The sequence below is a fragment of the Aptenodytes patagonicus genome, chromosome 22 (genome assembly GCF_965638725.1).
Source record: "Aptenodytes patagonicus chromosome 22, bAptPat1.pri.cur, whole genome shotgun sequence".
NCBI classification, from domain to species: domain Eukaryota; kingdom Metazoa; phylum Chordata; class Aves; order Sphenisciformes; family Spheniscidae; genus Aptenodytes; species Aptenodytes patagonicus.
In genome coordinates, this window is record NC_134970.1 from 4,660,165 (window position 1) to 4,678,546 (window position 18,382).

At 59.6% G+C, this 18,382-nt stretch overlaps 1 long non-coding RNA gene across 1 annotated transcript; it reads right to left on the reverse strand.

The window, feature by feature from the left end:
• Positions 1-15,223: 15,223 nt before the first annotated feature.
• Positions 15,224-17,510, reverse strand: LOC143170028 (uncharacterized). The gene is made up of 3 exons (XR_012996995.1): positions 17,383-17,510; positions 17,051-17,292; positions 15,224-15,383 (listed from the first exon to the last, which is right to left on the reverse strand). It is a non-coding gene; the product is annotated as an uncharacterized LOC143170028 (long non-coding RNA).
• Between the last annotated feature and the right edge of the window lie 872 nt (positions 17,511-18,382).

The window sequence follows — 18,382 nt, forward strand, 5'->3', positions numbered from 1 at the left end:
TGGTTTTCCAGAAGCACTCGGAGCTGCCCAGCTCCCAGCGCAACGCCCTGGCCAGGCCTTTGAAGGAGCTACGTGCCCTCCACCGAGATGCACTCGCCTGAAAAGCTGGCCAGCCGCCCTCCTGCCATTAAAATAAGTGGCAATATTCCCATGGATTCTGATGCTCACGGGATCATGCCCAGAGCGTTGTCTCCTGTGGAGAGACCAGGCTGTTGCAGTGATTTCGTTTACAGCGAGAGCTGGAGCGGTTCTAGTTGTGATTCTGCTCTGGTGCAGGGGAGGGCAGCCCCGGGAGGGGAACGGCCCCATCCAGCTCCTCCATGCATGCACAAGCACAGTGCAACCCTCATCCATGCCAGCACCGATGCCACCCCTCCCCAGGAATCGAAGCAAAAGGACCTCTGCACTGTGGCTGATGGGGAGGGGACACAAGGATGGATGATGGTGACAGCTCAGCTCTTAGCTGCGCTTTGCCCCTCCAGGAGCAACCTCCCATCCCTGAGCAGGGCTCCAGGGCAGCGGCTTTCACCCGGCGTCTGCCTGTCTTGGAGGTCTGTGAGTTATTTCCAAAAGGCTCTCGGGAAGAAGCCGATAAAAGCAGGCTCTGATACAGGGTGCAAAAGTTCCCCGGGGGCATTTAGGGGTGCACAGATGGAGAAACCCTGATTTTCCAGCCCAGCTGGCAGGGCGAGGACTCGCCTGGGCCCTTCTGCGCGGGGAGGGGTCCAAATGGCAAGGAGCCGCGTCGGCCCCTCCACGGGCAGCGGCTGAAACACTGCAATAGGATTGGGAGAGCGCCCCGGGACCCAACCAAGGACCCGCACCTGGGATCACCTGGTGACCCAAGGGGGCTGTTTGGACCAGCATGATGTAGGGCAGAGAGTCATGGGCAGGAGCAGGGTCTGTGCCCATCGGTGCCCAGGGCCACCGAGCCCCTGGGAGGAGAGGAGCCCCCTGCCTGCCCCAAGCCCAAAAGAGCCTCAGAGCACACCAGAGGCACCAGCCAACGCCCCAAGCACACGGGTCACACACGAGCCAGGGCTGAGAGGGCTCCGGCCACTGCGGGATAAGCTGGGCACAAATCCCTTCGCCAAAAGCAGCTCTCAGAGGCACCCTGAGGTCAAGCTCTCTGCTCTGGGTCTGGTGAAGCCTTCGGCTCCCGGGGGATTTCTAAGACGTGCTTTGCCATCGAGGAGAAACGAGGGCATCCCGCTCACAGCCTGGGGTCTCGCAGCACGAGGGCAGGGCTGCGCCCCCAGGCATGGGGACACCAGGCCACCCTGCTCTGCTTTGCCCAGGTCCCAAGGAATCGCTGGGGGAAGGTGTCTGGGCTAAATTATGCAGAAGTTTGGGCTGAAGCATCACGTGAATTGCTCTGGCAGCCTGCTCGCCTGGGGATGCTTGGTGCTCACTGCTCCCCTGGCTCTGATGGAAAATAATCATCATCCAACCCCCCCAGCCAGCCTTGGGGACCTGAGTCCCAGGGATTTGGGGGATGCTCTTGCCACCGTGGCTGCTGCTGGCAGTGTCTCTCTTCTTTTCTCCTAGCCTCATGGACCGCACGTCTCCCCTTCTCATGTGCCTCTCCCCGCCATCAGCCAGAAGCCAAAATATCATCAGTGCTCGTGTCACCATCGAAAACATCAAAACACAATTAGCATTCGGAAACCTGGCTCAGGCCGATGCTGCCAAGCTTCCCCCGGCACAACGGGAAAGGCCACGCTGTGGCGGCTGAGCAGGACGGGTAGGAGGGCACGGGGATGGAGGGGAGATGCCCCAGAGATACCAGGGAATCAGCCCGTGCACGGCTGATTTCAGGTTACCCTGAAAGCGGTTCAGCAAATCCCACAAAGGTCGCTGGTGCCGGCGGCCAGGGCTCCTCCTCGGCGCGTGGGTCAAAACATGATCAAATACTCCAGGAGAGTTTGATACCGTCAGCAAATGGATGCAGTACCGTCCTCCGCAGGATCAATACCACTTCATCAGGCTCAGGACAAGAGGAACTAAACAAGTCGCTGCCTCTCCCGTCCCAGAGGCAGGGTTGGAGGGGTACGCCCCGAGCCAATTCCCAGCTCCGTGTTCATGTCCAGCCAGGGATTGCAGGGTACGCCAGCATCTCCAGCGCCACCGGCAGCCTTTCCCTGAACCTCCAGGACCTGCAGACCCCCGGGCACGAGGCTCTGGCATGCCCCGAGCCTGCTCAGCCCGCAGCTGTCTCCCAGACAGGCACAGCTCCGGCCACGTAGCATCCAGCCTCCCAACGCCCTGGCCCCTCTCCAGCCAGGAAGGTCACCATGTCCACTGCTAAAGCCACCGAGCACCGTCAGGGAGACATGCTGCTTGCAATTTTTATTTTTTTTTTTTTTTTTAATATAGGAAAACATGAAACCACATCTTATGGACTGGACTCTCCGGCTCGGCTGTGCAGAAGGGCTTTGAATAATTTATGGCCAAGCCACCACCACCTCCTTCCTCTTCACGGGTCACTCACGTCAAAGAGACACAGGCAAGGAATCACGCACAGTCCTTTTTATCTGTGGGTTGCGTTTCCAGCACCTGCAACTGCCTTGGGTGTGGATTTAATTCCCTTGTGGATAGAAGGGTGGGGGAAATAAATCTTTACTTCAAAGCGAAATATTAATAGAACTGTAATTAGCTGTAATATCTCCACAATTAAAAAGCAGGAGTCCCAGCAAGAGCTATTTTCGTGTGTATTTAAAGTAAAATACGTTTGCAGGGTAAGGGGGGGGAAGCTGAGGATGTTTTTCTGGTGTCCCACTCGTTTGGGGGAGAAACATGGCTGGGAGGAGCGACAGCGAAGGCACACGGGCTCTGGCAGGTCAAGGGCTCCTGGCTGGTGCCGGTGATACAGGAGGAAGGGAAAGGCCAGTTTGCAAGAAAAGAAAAGAGGAGGAGGATTTAAGAGGGAAAAAGAAAGAAAGACAAACACATCGACACTTTTGTCCTGCTCCTTGGGGGGGGGTTGCAGCAGAGGGAAGGTTTTCACTGACATCAGGCAGAGAAGAGCCTCAGGGGAATGGGAAAAGTCTCCGCTGGAAGTTTGCAGGGTGTTTCGGGCTGGGTATCGAGCGGGGTGACCCGGGCTCAGCCCCCCGCAGCCATTTGCCAGCAGAAATCACACGAGCTGCTTGCAAAAAGCCACCGAGCTTTCCTGCGTTGGGCAATTAGAGCTGGAGATGGGATTTACTGAAAGAAGAAGGAATAAACAAAATTGCAAAATAAAACCAAGTGACAAAATAATTCGTCTTGCCCAAAAAAAAATACCTAAATGACAGTCCCAAGGAAAAAAAAAAACCAAAAAAAAAAAACCAGCCTTGGATTTCTTTCCACAAGAAAGAGACTCCTACACACAAACAGCACATGAATATGGGTAATAGATACGGATATTTCAGAGAGCGAAAATGGTACTGACTGCGCTCTTATTGGATCAACATTCACATATCGAGTCCATGTTTCTCCCAAGGAGTGAGGATAATGGGATGCCGGATGTCAGACCATTTTAAATACATATAAAACTCATTATACGCTTCATGACTAACCAGATTTCGATGGAAAGAGTTGCATTTTAAAGAAATGGGGAGAAAAAAAAAGCCCATCCGGGCTTGCGGGGAGGAATTAGCAATGAAAGAGGGATGATTCGGCTGCAGGCTGTGAGCAACAACTCCTCCTCCTCCTCCTCCTCCTCACAAGGAAGGCTGCTGCAGCCATGCCAGCTCCCTGGCAGCCTCCCCCCTGCCCCGGGCTGCCCCTTCCCCACATTGGGGGCTGCCAAGCCCCCACCAGCAGCTTTCCTGCAGCTCGGAGTCCTGCCCAGCGCCTGCATCCCGCCCAGCTGAGGCAGGACCCCCAGCAGAACCCTGCTTGAGGCCAAGCAGCCAGACCCCAACCTGCCTCGTTGCTGGAGGCCACCAAGGGGGAGACTTTCCTGGGGCTTGTGGGCTTTTCCCCCCCAAAAAAAAAAACCCATGCCAGCACTGAGGGGATGGAACGAGTGCTGGGGATCCGGCCCCGCTCCTCCGTGAGCAGCTGAGGGCGGCAGCAGGCACCACTGCTTCATAGCAATACCCATCTCTGGCCAAACCTCCTCCAGCCACAATGTTAGAGCCTCTTGTCGGGGATTTATTCCTCTCTCCTGAATGTATCCAGCCTAAAAAATTCCCCTTTGTACCTCACTGCCTCCGTATTTCAGGAGGACAAAGGACTCATGCCTGGCTTTCGCCACTCTCTGAGCCTGGAGTAAGGTAACACCAGCGCTCTTCTCCTCTGCAACACTTCCACCTAATGGCAAGAGTACTGGCAAGGAGACAGCTCTCGGCACCAGGGCCACCCACCCCACGGCCCCTCGGCACCCACATCGCACCCCCAGGCACCGAGCAGAGGCTGGCACAGCTCAGTGCACTGGTGGATCCAGCTGGGCTCAGACCTCCGCCAAGGAAAAGCTGCCAGCTTTGTCCCCAGGACCGGCCTCGTGAGCAGGTACCGGAGGCTCCAGCAACGGGGAGTTTTGCTCGATTAAATAAGAAAGCCAATTTTGCGATAGAAATGCACTAATCCGGCACACGTTGCCTGGACGGCGTGACACTTCCCCACACGCTTTGCAACCGTTTGGCACTCCCAGCGTCACCTTGGCTGCATTTATTCCCCGCACAACCCATAACTTGTATCCCCACGTTATACCCACCTGGGTCCAAGCCCTGCACTCGCAGCCCTTCCCTGGGGAGCCGCAGCAAAGCCATAACCCGCACAAATGGGGGTTTTCCACCCCGCTGCTCCGGCCCTCAGCCGGCTCCATCCTCTGGGCGATGTCCTGCCTCCCTCTTGTGGCTGCTGCTCCGGCACGGCCACGCCAGGAAGGGAGAAAGGATTTGGGAGCCTTGCACCCCAGGCTTGCACCCTGCTTTGTTGCTCGCTGGAGAGCACAAGGGCTGCTCTCAGCCGTGCTCTCCAGTTTGAGCCACCCAACATAACTGGTGAGTTGGTCCCATCCCAGTTGGAAGCCACGGCTTATAAAGGAGGATGGAAAGGAGCCGTTGCCTAATTCACTGAGGCTAATTCACACACGAGCAGCAGCCGAGCTGTGGCACAAAAAGCACAGAGTTATTTTACCCACTACCAGCATGGGACGGGCTGGGACATCTCCAGACAGAAAGTGTCAGAGTTGTCCATGGACACACGCACAAAAGTTTTGACAAAACACATTGATTTAATTTTTTCCCCCCCTCCCTACCGGGATCCGCAGCTGAGCGAGATGCCAGACCTCACCTGGAGGCAAGGAAAACTGGAAATGGACCCAACTCTCCTCCCCTCCCAAGTTGCTCCCGCCCTCCTGAGAAAGCTGATGGGGAAAAGAAGGGAAAAGGGGGAAGACAGGTTTCTTGTCCCACGAGCAGCTCTCTGCGGCGGGATCCGGCCCCAGCACAAAGTGTCATTGATGCTTCTCCAGCTAACACCGAGCAGCAGCGAACTCCCCGCAGCACCTTCCTGCTCTCGCCTCTCGCTGACATCCAGCCGTCCCTCCTTAATGCTAAAACCCTTTAAACAGTCCTTAAAAATGAAATAGCCGTGACAGATTCAATGGTTTCGGAGGAGCTGCTCTGAGTCGGAGAGCACGGGCTCACGTGGCACAGGCCCAGGGACGCGGCTGAGCAGCCAGAGGCTATTTTGGGCAAGCGATTACTCTGGATTTTGGGTCTAAACAATACAGAAACATGAAGAGCCAAGGCACAACGTTACTTTGGAAATCTCTCGTTGTGCACCTTCAGCACCTTTTTTTTGCTGGTGTGCCGGAGACCACAGGACCTACGCCTGAACCGGTGCAGAGACGGCTCAAACTCATCACACCCGTGTTCAGATCATCCCACATCCTGCAGGAACACCGGTTTGGGGATGCTGGTGATGCAGCTTTGGCCGAAGCCGCTGTCCTGCTGCCACGGCAAAGACGCGCGGCCGACGAGGGTTGTTAAGCCCTGGAGGGAGGCAGGGCAAGACCCGAGACATGGAGCTGTCTAACAAGCCGGCAGCGCTGGCCGCGCTAGCGTCATTAGCGCAGCCATGTATTTTAGGCTAAATATTGCACCAAGCAGAAGCCGCTTCCACCTGCGTTTGAAGCAGGGCTGGGAGCAATGAGTGGGGGCTTTTATTCCCATCCTATTTTTAAAGCTTCGTCTTGCAGCAAGAGCCTGGCACAGCGCAGAAGTCACCCCCCCCCCCCCCCACGTAGCCTCGGAGGTGCCGGGTGTCCCGGCGATGCTGCCCAGCTCCCCTGGACCAACCTTCCTTTTCTCCCCCCCAATTTTCTCTTTAAAGTCAGAGGTGCCCCCCTGTCCCCAGTACAACATCCCAGGGACACGGCCCCATCCCCCAACCCCAGCATGGGGGGGGGGGGGTCCCAGGAAGAGGGGGGCAGACAGCTCCAGCTGGGTTTCCATTTGGATGCAGGAGGGGTTTTTCCACCTGCAGGGATCATGGGCAGCTGGAAATGCTTTCTTTAAAGAAAAAAAAAAAAAAGGAGAAGGAAGGAGAGCGCACATTTGGCGGTAAAATGAACTGTGACGGCCAGGCAGCACATACTCCCTCTGCACCAACAGGACAATTAGAGGAAAGTCTTTACGTATTAACTAACATGAAAGTCACTGATGGTGCGGAGAGTTAATCCCCTCGTCCTTCCCAACCGGCCGTGTCAGAGCAGAGCAGCAGCAGCAGCAGCGCCCAGGATGCAGGACAGGGCTGACCGGAGAGCAGAACATCGCCAGCTCCCAGCCAGAAACAACCCCCGAGCCGTCAGGGAGGGACCGGTGCTGGAAAGCCACGGGATGCTGAGGTGGCCCAGCACCGAGCATCGGCATCTCGAGCCCCCAGCGAGGCACGAAGATATGCAGGAGATGGGGGAAAGCAAGGAGGAGAGCATGGAGCGGGCCAGTGAGGCTGCCATCACCTTGCTTCTCCCTTCCAAGCGCCCGGGGAAGCTGCCGTACCCCTCCCAAAGGTCTCCAGGCCAGCAGCTAAGACACTCATCCTGCGTCCGACCCCGTGCAAAAATTGCCCCATTCAGTCTGCATGCACCAACCTGCTAAGCTGGAAAGCAAACCACCCCAAACTGGGATGGATTTGCACCAAGGGCTCCTCCAGCATGCCCCGCCTGCTGCTGCAGTGGGGGGCGAGGGGCAGACCTTGCCCCCCACCCAGGGAAAGGGACCCCGGGCAAGCAAAGCCCCATGGCGCCAGGGCAGCCTCTACCACGGAGCCGACCCTGTCAGAATAACACCCGTCTTCTCTTCCCAACTTTTCCATAATTCATGCAACAACCTCCTGAAAGAAATATCCTCCTCGGGCATAAAATATTCATGGCCTCATACTTTGCAAGGAAACACTGTCTTCCTTGGAGCACGACCAAGCAGTCAAGGCCGGCACGGATTTGCCTTTGCAAGAGTAATTACGTTCTTCATCGATCGGGTGCTGCAACGAGAGGGGCTGTGCCAGGAAGGGCCCCCCCCGGCCGGTATCGGTGTGTCCCCCCCATTGCAAGAAAGCAGCTTTTAGAAAAGGCATAAAAGGGCTTAGGAAGAGGTGGGATGGATGCTGCACCATGAAGTGGCATCCCAAGAGATCCCCATCCCTGTGGCTGCATCTCTTTGCACCAGCAAAGCCACCCCAGAAGGGACCATCTCCCCCAGCATCACCCCAGATCCGATCCGGCCCCATCCCCGTCATGTCCATCACCCCTCGCACACACACAGCCCAACATGCCTGTGATTACACGCCTGCCACCAGCAGCCCCCCCCCCCCCCCCCAACCCCCACCTGCCTCTTTCTGCTCACAGTTTGGATGCTGGTCAATTAATTAAGGGCTCCTTCATATTTCGCTCCATTTGCGGAGTTCAGTGAGGGGGCCATGGCCCCATTCAGCTGCACAACATTCAAACCCCTTATTATTATTATTTTTGGTGCTTTTTCTCTTTCCCAGCACTGGCAGCACCACAAGGTCCAGTCAGAAGAGCCCAGGAGGGTGTGGGATGGGGGGTGGCCGTGCTTCGGAGGGAGCAGCTGGCCGTGAAGGAGCTCACTGAAGCTGCTCACGTGAGCAGCGTTTCGGGGCAGCGAGGGTCCCATGTCCCCAGCCCAGGACCCCAGTCGTGGCACAGCGCAGCATCACCTCCCACTGGCTCCGGTGCTCAGCCTGGCAGCAGCCGGGGAGCACGGGGCAGGCTCCCCATGGCAGCGCTTTTCTCCTTTGCTTGCATCAGCTCCACACGAGCCACCGGCGGTGGCTTTGCTGAAGCAACAGCAGGTGAAGCCGCAGCCCTTGCGGGGTGCTCGGCAGCACCACACCTGGAAATTTAGGGATGGCACTATCAGCCGAAGATGCTTTTATTGCCGGGAGAACAGCTTCCCACAGAGAAACTGTTCTGACCTAGCTATTAAAATTAACTAATAAAAAATTCTCACCCATAACCCGATCAATTCCCAGGCAATAAGTCAAACCCCTGCTCAGGCCAGGCTCCCACAGGAGGTTCTGACACCCAGATGTGCTCAGCAGCTGCCGGGCACTAAACTCCCGGGGCAGGCGGGTCTGGGGACTGCTGGCATGGAGGGGACATCTCTCCGGCCACTGGCAGGGTATGCTGGGGCACATGGGGACACCCACACTGAAGCAGAGCCCCCAGCCTGGTGACAGAGGGGTCCTTTAACCGCCACCGCTCGGGAACAAGCCCACGCTCGAGCGGGGCTGAGTGGCAGCACGCATTTAATTACTCCCATCTTGTCCGGCGCGATATGCGCTGTAATAAAACACAGCCCAGATTTCACGGTTCCTCACACCATAAGCCAATTAAAAAAACCAACCAAACAAACAAAAAAAACCACCAACCTTTGCCACCAAGTCTGCCTTCAGCAGCCAAACCTCACCCCAAGCTCCCGGGCTGGGTGCTCCGGCCATGCCAGGGCAGCACAGCTCCCTGCACCCCGGGCAAGGGGTCCCAGGGGATTTCTCCTGTGCATTGGCTATAGCAAGGCCCAGCAAAGCCCCCATCCCCTGGGACAAGGGGGGAGATGCAGGCAGGTGCATCGCTCAGCTCCAAGGGGTCTCTGCGGTGGGGAAGGAGAGGAGAGGGCTGCAGGGTCCCAGGGGGAGAGGGCACAGCGCGGTGGGTTGGTTTTCACTGAGCGATGAAAAACGGTCTGGAGAAATCTGTGCAGCAAGGATCAAAAGCCAGCCTTGGCCAGGGCTGGGACCGGTGACGAATGGGTCCCATGGGAGCACTGCCAGCCCTCGGGACCCCCAGCCAGGCCCGCAGGCTGCCGCACACCCCAGCCCATGCTCCCCGCACCAGCACTCCAGTCCCAAACCTGGACTCAGCATCTCGCATGCCCGGACTTCCAGCAAAAGCCACCAGTGCCTTCCTGTGGCAACCGTCCTCACTGCAGCCATGAGGTGGGACAGATCCGGCCACGCCAGGCTCCCTTCAGGCCAGGGGCGAAAGGGAGGAAGGTATTTGGGGCAATTCACCGGCCTAACACCCCACGCACACGTGGCTGCGGTGGGGACTGTCCCCTCCTGCCCTATGTGCAAAGGGTGTTGCACAGCACAAGCACACGACGCCTGCACAGCTGGGCTCCTGTCACCCAGGTGCAACACAAGTCACAACCTCAACACCCCACCCCGCCCCAGGAGCCTTCCCTAAATCTTCAGGGAAAAATCCCCCCTGCCAGCCGATGCACCCCGAGTGCTCTCCCCAAGGATGCTGGGGAGCAAGGGACCCTCCAGGCAGCCATTAAATACATCCTTCTATTTAAGGGCGATGCGTGGGTGCTGGCTGAGGGTGGGCTGGTTCAGGGGTGTTCTCCCTCCGCAGGGACCCTGGGGCCTCTCATCGGGAACGGGAACGCTGCTGTCCTCCCCCGGCTCCAAGTCACGCCGCGCCGCCCCCCAGCCCGCGCCGTCGTGACGCTCCCCTCCAAGGGGAGACACGCGTGCACCTCTTCGGGCTTCAGCACCTACATACAGATTAGCAGTTGCTAAGCGAGCAATTAATGAGGCCCCAGAGCTGGCTGGGAAGGTGGGTGACAGCCTTGCAAACTCCCACCGAGCTGCTCTCATGATGGATGGAGGGGGACTGGAGCATGTGAGAAGCCTCCTGCAACGAAGACAGAAGGCAGCAGGCGCCGTGTGGGACCCCCCTCCCGGGCAGGGGCCGTGGGGGTAACCACAGCCTGCTGTGCCCTGCCGTGGGTTTGGGGGCACGGAGAGGGTGGGATGCTCAGCCCCATGGTGGCTTCCAGCATTGTGGAACACCACCACCACCCCCCCAGCCCTTCACCCCTTCCCTTTGTGACCCCCCGAGCTCCCCTGCCAGTGTGTCTGTGCCATTTGAAAGATGATTCCCAGGCATCGCCGGGCAGCACTCAGGCCAGGCACCGCGTAACCAGAGCTGGGAACGACCAGTGACTACCCGGCCCGTTATAGCCGGCCCTAATCCCCTGGCCGGGCTGGATGTCACGTTCCCCCCCGCCCCAGGGATGGGCAAGCCACATCGCAGGGTCAGGGAACACGGTGTGCCTGGGTGTCCCCTGCTAGGGACAAACACACTGCCCCTGCGGTCCTTGGGAGACAAAGCAAGCAGCCTGTGGAGGGCTCAGCCCTGCAGCCGGGGTCACCAGCATCCCCCTGTCCGTCCCCTCCCACGGGGACCAAGCAAGCCCCCATGGGGACTGCCACGGGCAGGCTGCCTGCTGGGAGAGGCAGGGATAGGTTTCAGCCCTGCCCTGCTTTGCCCCGAGCCCACCGCAGCAGCTTCCCCCAGCCCCAGCACCATCCTGCTCCCCAGTGAGGGATGCTGAGACTCACCATGGGGACAGGCAGACCCCGCCTGCGGGCAGGGGAAGGATGCAAAGCCCTGCGGGGCAGGGACTAGCCAGGGCCAGCTCCTGCCCCTTCTGCCTTTGAGGGGCAGGGACCAGCTGCGGGCACAGCCCCACTTCACACCTCCGTGGGCTCCCAGCTGGGCCCAATCCGCCGCTCCCACAGCCCCAGCCCCAAGCTGGGTGCAGCCAGCCTGGCTGGAGGGTGCCCGGCGCCACCCACGCGTGGGCTGGGATGAGCACCAGGACACCCAGGCCCCTTTCCAGCCGCAGTGCAATCAGCCCCTCGCACGCCTCGGTTTCCCCTCACCGCAGAAGGACGGGTCCCCCCCACCCCACAGCTCCAAGGTGATGCTCCCTTTCCTCCGGCGTGTCCGACCGGCTGCGGGGAGGATGCAGCCCTCGGGTGACCCCCACCCCACGGCAGCGTGCGCCCACCCCGGGGAAGGGGCCTCCCCCCCGCCAGCCCGCCCCGCTGCCGAGAGGCCTCTCCCCGTTAGGTGGCAGCAGGGAACCGCAGTGCCACCGCAGTGCCACCGCCGGGCTGGCACCGCACGCCGGCAGCGGCCCCGGGATGCTGGCGGGGGACGCCCGGGTCCGGCCCCCGCAGCCCTCCGCCCCAGGGGGACGAAGCCGCATCCCGCCCGCTGGCGCTGGGGCCACCAGCTCGGCGGGCACCCAGGTTTTCCTTCTGCCAGAAAAAGAGTTTTCCAGCCCGTTTCGCCCCAAAGACCCGCTCTGGCAAGGTGGGAGAGTTCTCCCCCCCAGGAAAACCCGCCGGTTACATCTCAGGACGCGCCATCCTACCCAGCCCTGCTGCCTCTCGGGTCATTTATTGACCCATAAGGTGCTGCACCCACTGCCCTCCGTCACCCATCTCCCCCAAAGCCCGTTAATTAAACACCCCAGCCCATGGAGGGGGACACGAGTCACAGCATCCGCAGCAGAGGCCAGGGTTGCTCTGGCTGCCAGCTCCCTCCTTTACACCAGCAGCCAGCTTGGCCCCGTCCCCCGTCCCATCACCTCCGGCATCGCCTTCCCCTCCCGCTTCCCTGCCTCTGCGGTCACCCCGGGCCCCCCGTGCCTCCGGAGCAGGGGACGCTGCCAGCAGCTGAGTCACCCGTGACCACCACCTGAGTCACCGGCACGGAGGGAAGTCCCTCGATCCCCGATGCTTTTCCAACCGGAGCTGAGTAAAAGGGAAAGTGTCAAGGAATTTGGCTGGGAAAAGTTTTTTCTTGGAACCCCGACAGGGCGCAGCCTCTCCAGCGTGTCCCCTTTGCCACAGTGAACTCGGGGCCACCGGCAGCGAACGCAACCCTGGGGCAAACAAGTACATGGTGTCTGCGTCCACACACACGAGCGTGCATGGGGGGCAGCGCCGGAGACACCCCTCCGGGGGGGAAATGTGGAAGCGACAGCAAGCAGCAGCGGCTCTGGACACGACCGTCCCCTGGGCTGGGTCTCCTGTCCCAGAGGTACCGGGTGTGCGGCTGATGAGTGTCCCCTGGGATGCTGCCCCGGCTGGGAGGATGAGCTCAGGACATGCCCCCGCACAAAATTGGGTGCCCAGCGGGGACAGCTCGGGGTGGCCTTTGCACGTGGGGCAGTGGAGCTGCCGGCTGGCTGGGGAGCAGGGGGACTCCTTCCCCATCGCATGGGGCCTGTGGAGACTCCAGGGGACAGAGGAGCCAGCCCTTCGACTGGGAAGGGCAGGAAAAGCACATCCCCTGTCCCTTGCACCTCACATCCTCCAGCCCCCTGCAAGCACCTTGCAGCATGTTCCCCTGCCCCTTGCAGCACGTGTCCTCCAGCCCCTTGCAGCGGGTGTCCTTCACCCCTTGCAGCACCACCCTCCCACGTTTCCCCTGCCCCCCCCACGGGGCCGCACCACCCTCCCACATTTCCCCTGCCCCCCGTGTTGCCCTGTTTAGTTATGATGTGCCACTTGCAATAAAATACCTTGATTAGAAAAAAATAAGGCAGCCAGACTTCCTTGCGAGCCAGACAGCAAGTCCTCAATTAATGACCCTCCGCATTCTCCTCCACCGCGTTCCCCGTTAATGATTTACAGCAGGTCCTCCCCGGCCTTGTTACCCCACTTTGTTAGCCCCGAGCCATGGGGCGGGCTGGGCTGGGGGTGCAGAGGGAAAATGGGCTCTGGGGAGGGCCCGCAAGTATTTTCTTACCCGCTGGCATGTGCCCTGGGTGCCCCCGGGGAGGACTGGGGAGCAGCAGTGGGGAGCTCTTGGCCTGCAAAGGATGAGGAGCCCCGGGGCAAGGAAAGTGCCAGAGCCCCCACCATGGGTCGGCCGCATCCCTGCTTGGAGGCTCCCATGGGCACGGGGACGGCACACGGCTCCGTTCCTGGTGGTCCCCTGATTTATGCCACCCCCTTTCTAGCAGGAGCGAGGCGATGCAGGACCCCGGCTCGGCTGGTGGCCGCCCACCACCCACCTGAGCCCCAACACGCTCGGTGCCCACGTGCTGAAGCGCGGGGGGAGCAGGGAACAGGGCCGGAGCTGCCCCCCCCCAGCAGCCCCAGGCTTTGTGCTCCGGCAGACAGCCCCGAAGGAGGTTTCATGTTACTGGGAAACTGGGATGGCGGGATGTTCCCGGGGCAGCCCCGCAGACAAAAGGCCATTGTGCACCGCAGGGATGGCTGCAGCCCAAGAGCATCCCAGCTCCCCTGCCAGGGCCAGAGCCGAGCAGCCCACCCCAGGCCCCGGGAGGTGGCATGGCCGGTGGCCGAGGAGCACGGAGCACCCGCCTGCGGGACACCGAGCAGCTCCCCGAAACCAATGGGATGCTCCACCTTGGGGTGCCCAAACCAAAGCAGCCCCCCCCCCCGCACACCCCCCCTTCCCCATCCCGCTGACAGCAGCACCCAAAATGCATCCTCGCCATCCCAGGGGATGGGAGAGGCACGCCCTGGGCTCAAGCGGGTAAACCGGACCCTGCCGCAGCCGAGCGGGGGTGACAGGCAGGGACACATCCCCACGGGTGCCGGCAGGTCAGGGCGTGCAGGGAAGGGGCGGCTGCCCAGGCATGGCAGGAGCGTCCCCGCCTGAGCCAGAGCCGCTTTCCAGCCCCACCGGCTCGTCCTGCTCGCCCTGCGCCGTGTGGGCTGCCACGGCTCAGCCAGTGCTCTCTGGGACCTATGTATTAGGGGGGTTATGTATATATTTCTGTATATGGGGTTATCTATATCACAGACCCAGGCAGCACGAGGGCACTGAGCCCCTCCAAGCCCAGCTCTTGCTGGCAGGGGATTAAAAGCAAATCCCGATTTTTGTTTAAAGGAGGGGGGGAATTAAACCTGGCTTCTGGGATCAGGGCGGGGATGAAGTCCAAGCCCTGCAGCGTGGAAGGCAGCAGCTCAGCACCCAAGGGTGTTCAGCACCCCTGAAGCCAGGTTTTTTAGGGACTGTGAACAAGAGGAAGGATGAGACATGGTGTGTGTGGGACAGGTCGGTGGTCACTCCAGCTGATCAGGGTGTTGGGGGCCCACGCCTGCCCCCAGCCTCTATCCCCCCCATCAGGGACGTTGTGCTGTGGGGATGGGCGTGGCTTCATCTCTGGTTCCTCTGGCATGGCTGGAGTCGCCCCACGCTGCGGCCAAGCGGACAAGCTCTCCTCTAAATCCCCATCTCCCGGAGTCAGGGGATCCGGCCCCAATCGCCTCCCAGTTGCAAACACAAAATGCCACATCTGGCAGCGCAGCTGGAGGGGCAGGCAGAGGGGAATGCCCGGCAGCGCCGGGACCCGCCTCGTGACTCTCCACCCAGGCAGCCAAGCCGTCCCAGGGGTGACTTCCCGGCAGAGCTTTCAAAACAAGACAGTACCTGACATGCTTGGCTTGGTCCGGGCAGATTTGGCCACTTATTTCCAGGCACAAAGGGCACCCACGCTCTTCGTCAGCCCGGGCCCCTCGACACTGGAGGGTTGGGACAGGCGTAAGGCATAATTTTCCCTTCCTTCCCCTCCAACTTTGCCCCAAGCTGGGCTCCACAGAGACCCACGCACACCCACAGCAGCCCTTCTCCCTGGCGCTCAGTCCCCCCATTTCCACCCCGTTTCCCCCCCGGGCCGCGGATGGGGGGCAGGCGCTCAGCAACCCACACATCTTGGTCCCGTACCGCCCTCTGAAAGCAGGCGGAGGAGCCGGCTGCCAGAAATGTCTTTTCCTGGGGGCTAATTATTGATTGCAGCCAGTAATAAATATTTCAGCAGGGATTTGCACGCAAGCTCCAAGGTAACAGCAATGGGAGGAAGGATGGCTCTCATGTGCCCCGCTCCACTGCCGCCTCTCCCACATGGACCTGGGCAAGTCCTTCTGCTTCTTTGAGGAAGGAGGAGTATTTATTCTTCCCTGCTGGGAACTCTTCAGGACATGGCGAATCTCAGGAAAGCCCTTCCCGAGGGCTGTGCTCTCAGGATGCTCCACGCTGGAGATGTCCTCCTGGGATGGGAGCTGCAGCCGGGAGGAGTTCAGCCCTTAGGTGCCTTGAGAAAGTCAGAAACACAGAGCAGGGTGAATGTGATGCTCACTGTATCGTGCTGGGCAAGAATTAACAAAGGTGGTTAATCATCTTGGACCAGTCTGCAGAGCCTTCTTGCTTGTGCTGCCATTGCTTATCTTGCAGAGAAAGAGCAGCTTTGGGAAGAAATGGGTGGAAACAGATGGACACGATTGAAGCAGTAAGCCCAGACCTGTGTCAGACCTTGCCGCCGTCCCCCTGCCCAGCCTCGGGCACCTCCTGCACCTGAGCTGTGTTTTGCCAGCTGAGATGTGTCCCCTCCCCGGAGACACCGAGACCATCCGAGAGGCTGTGGGGAGAGGGGCTCCTCCGTACAGAGGAGCCAAATATGTGCTCCCCCGCCTCCATCAACCCAAGGATGCTGGAAATGAGAAAACCCGGCTTCAGAGCGAGCCAGGTTCTGCCTGTGGTTTTGCATTTTGCAAAACCGCTTGCGCAGAAGAAGGATCCTCAGCAAACGCTCCCCGCGACGCAGCCGGGGACTGGAGCGGTGCACGGGGACGCTCCAGGCACAGCGTGAAACAAAAATCCCAGCGACCAGCAATGCTGAGTAAAAGCATCTGAGAGGGACACGGTGCGCCCTGAGCACCGGACCCGACACTAACACGGGTGAAACGTGCTCTTCACCTGGCCTCGAACAAGTCTCGCCACCTCTGATCCACACGTTTCCCCATCTGCAAAATGAGGGTAATGACACCTGTCTCTGCAAGGCCCAGAACCATGCAGATTAATTAACTTGTTGTTTTGGAGGTGACAAACACACCACGCTCTTAATTGGTCGGGTAGCCCTTCCAATTACCCAACAACCTGGGCTGAGATTTTTTCCAGAGCTGCCTTAGAGGATCCAGTTTCCCCTTTCCCAGGGAAATTAGCAGGAATTAGGCACCCAAATCCCGAACGCAGCTTTGCGGGGCTCGGTGGCAGTCGCCGGGACGTGGGGCAGCGTGGGACGAGATGTCGTCCCCCTCGGGGCCACCCTCCGGTCCCCCACGTACCCCCGGAGGCTGCTGCATTTCGGGGGCAGACGATCGGTGCCTGCAGTTTCGCAGAGCCCTGCTGAGCTGAAGAAGCAGGGAATGATTTCAAGCACCTCCTTTTCAGGGGACCTTGCAGAGGCACAGCTTTTCCCAAGCGCTGGGCACCCACTTCCCCATCAGGTCTCCTCCCAGACCTGAAACATTGGCTAAAAAAAAAATAGGGGTACTCAATAATTCATGTGTGCACCCCACATCTGCAGCACATGCATCCCACAGTGCCGGCATCGCTGTGTCCTGCAAACTCAGCGCTCTCAAAAGCAGCGGCAGTAAGCCTATAATTTATCAGGTGATTTAGGAATTTGTCCCCGGAACAGGGCTACAGGAAAATACTGCACTGCTGAGTGTTAAATCCACCCTGCCTCGGCGGGCGAGAAAGAAGAAGCTGTTTAATCAAATTTAAAGGACTGTTTCGGGGTGGGTCCGGGGCTGTTTGGCCACATGGGGCTTCATCAATGGGGCCGTCGGGAAACAAAGCCGGGAGGGGAAACAAAGGCCCAGTCCCCATCCCCTCCCGCCATGGCCAGCCCCACAAACACCCGGACCAGGGACATCCCCCGCCTGCGTCCCAGCAGATTTCCCGGCTTGTTTGGCTCACGGGGATAACGCGGGGTAGCACCGCTCGGTGCGACGCCAACCCCGGCACGGCGCAAGCTGCTCCTCCGTGCCCTGCATCGGGCTCAGCCGCGATGGAGGGAAAAAAATAAATCGCTTCTTGTTTCCCCTGTTTCCAGCCATTTTCACTTTCCGGTCTCACTGCAGAACTGAACTGCAGGTTGGGCGAACCTCGCCAGTCCTGCTCCCAAATCCGCACCGGCCGCAGGCTTTAACTCGGAAAAACTGCAAAAACAAAAGTGAAAATGATCTTCCCGGACTGAAGTGCTGGGCCCAGCTCGAATCCAAGCAGCCTCGCACCGCTCTGCACCTCACCTTGCCGCATGGGCATCGCCCACGCGCGGATTTCTTTCTATTTAAAGCGGGGGGCACTGCCCCACGGCCCCCTCCCCGCGGGTGCAGATCTCACTGCCATGCATTGCCAGGCTATTTCTGAAATCCCCTGGGTCCTCCCATCCTGGCAAACACACTCTGAACACCAAGCAAATCCCAATTTTTCCCCCCCCCATTGCATGCAGTCGAGTGCCAGTTTCCCATCGGGGCGTTGCTCCCGGCTGCTGGGAGCATCTCACCGCCGCTCTTTAGTTTTTGGGAACCACCACAGCACTATTTTGCTTTAAAGACCAAGTGGTCACCCCACGGGTGAACCCGGCTTGGGGAGGCTCCGGCGTGGGCTCGGCCAGCGAGGAATTGCCAAAAGTTTCGGGGACCAAAGCAAGAAAGAGCAGCTCCGGTTGTTCGCAGCGCTCCGGTTGTTCGCAGCTCTCCGGTTACAGCCATTCACCGCCGCCGCAGAATAAATAACGAGGGATATTAATAACAACGAGCCTCTGCCAGGGACAGAAACCAAATTCCTCGCCAGGCTCACGGCAAAGGGGGGGAAGCCTGAGCACGGCCGTGGGCAGGGCTGGGGCCGCTGCGGGCAGAAGGCACCCCGGCACCTCCGAACCAAGGCAGGGCTGCCTGCAGCTGGCGGGGGCATGGATTTTAGGCAAAAAAAAAAAAAAAAAGATGCTCGGGGTCTGCAAGCAACACCTTGCCTGGATGCAAGGCCCTCGGATGGAGGAGACCCACCACCATCACAGGGGCGGGGAGCCGCGGCTGGGCTCAGCCCCGAAACACAGGGGTGCAGGCAGGGTGATGCCTGCTCTTTTTGCAGGCATTTGAAAACAGGTCAGCCTCTTACAGGGTGTTCCCCCCCCCCCCCCCTTTGCTTTCACTTTTTAATCGTCAGAAAGGGACACTGCTTTGATTGTGTTTCAGGCAGGGGAATTTGCAGGGGATTTTAAAAATCCAAATAACAATTAGCAAAAAA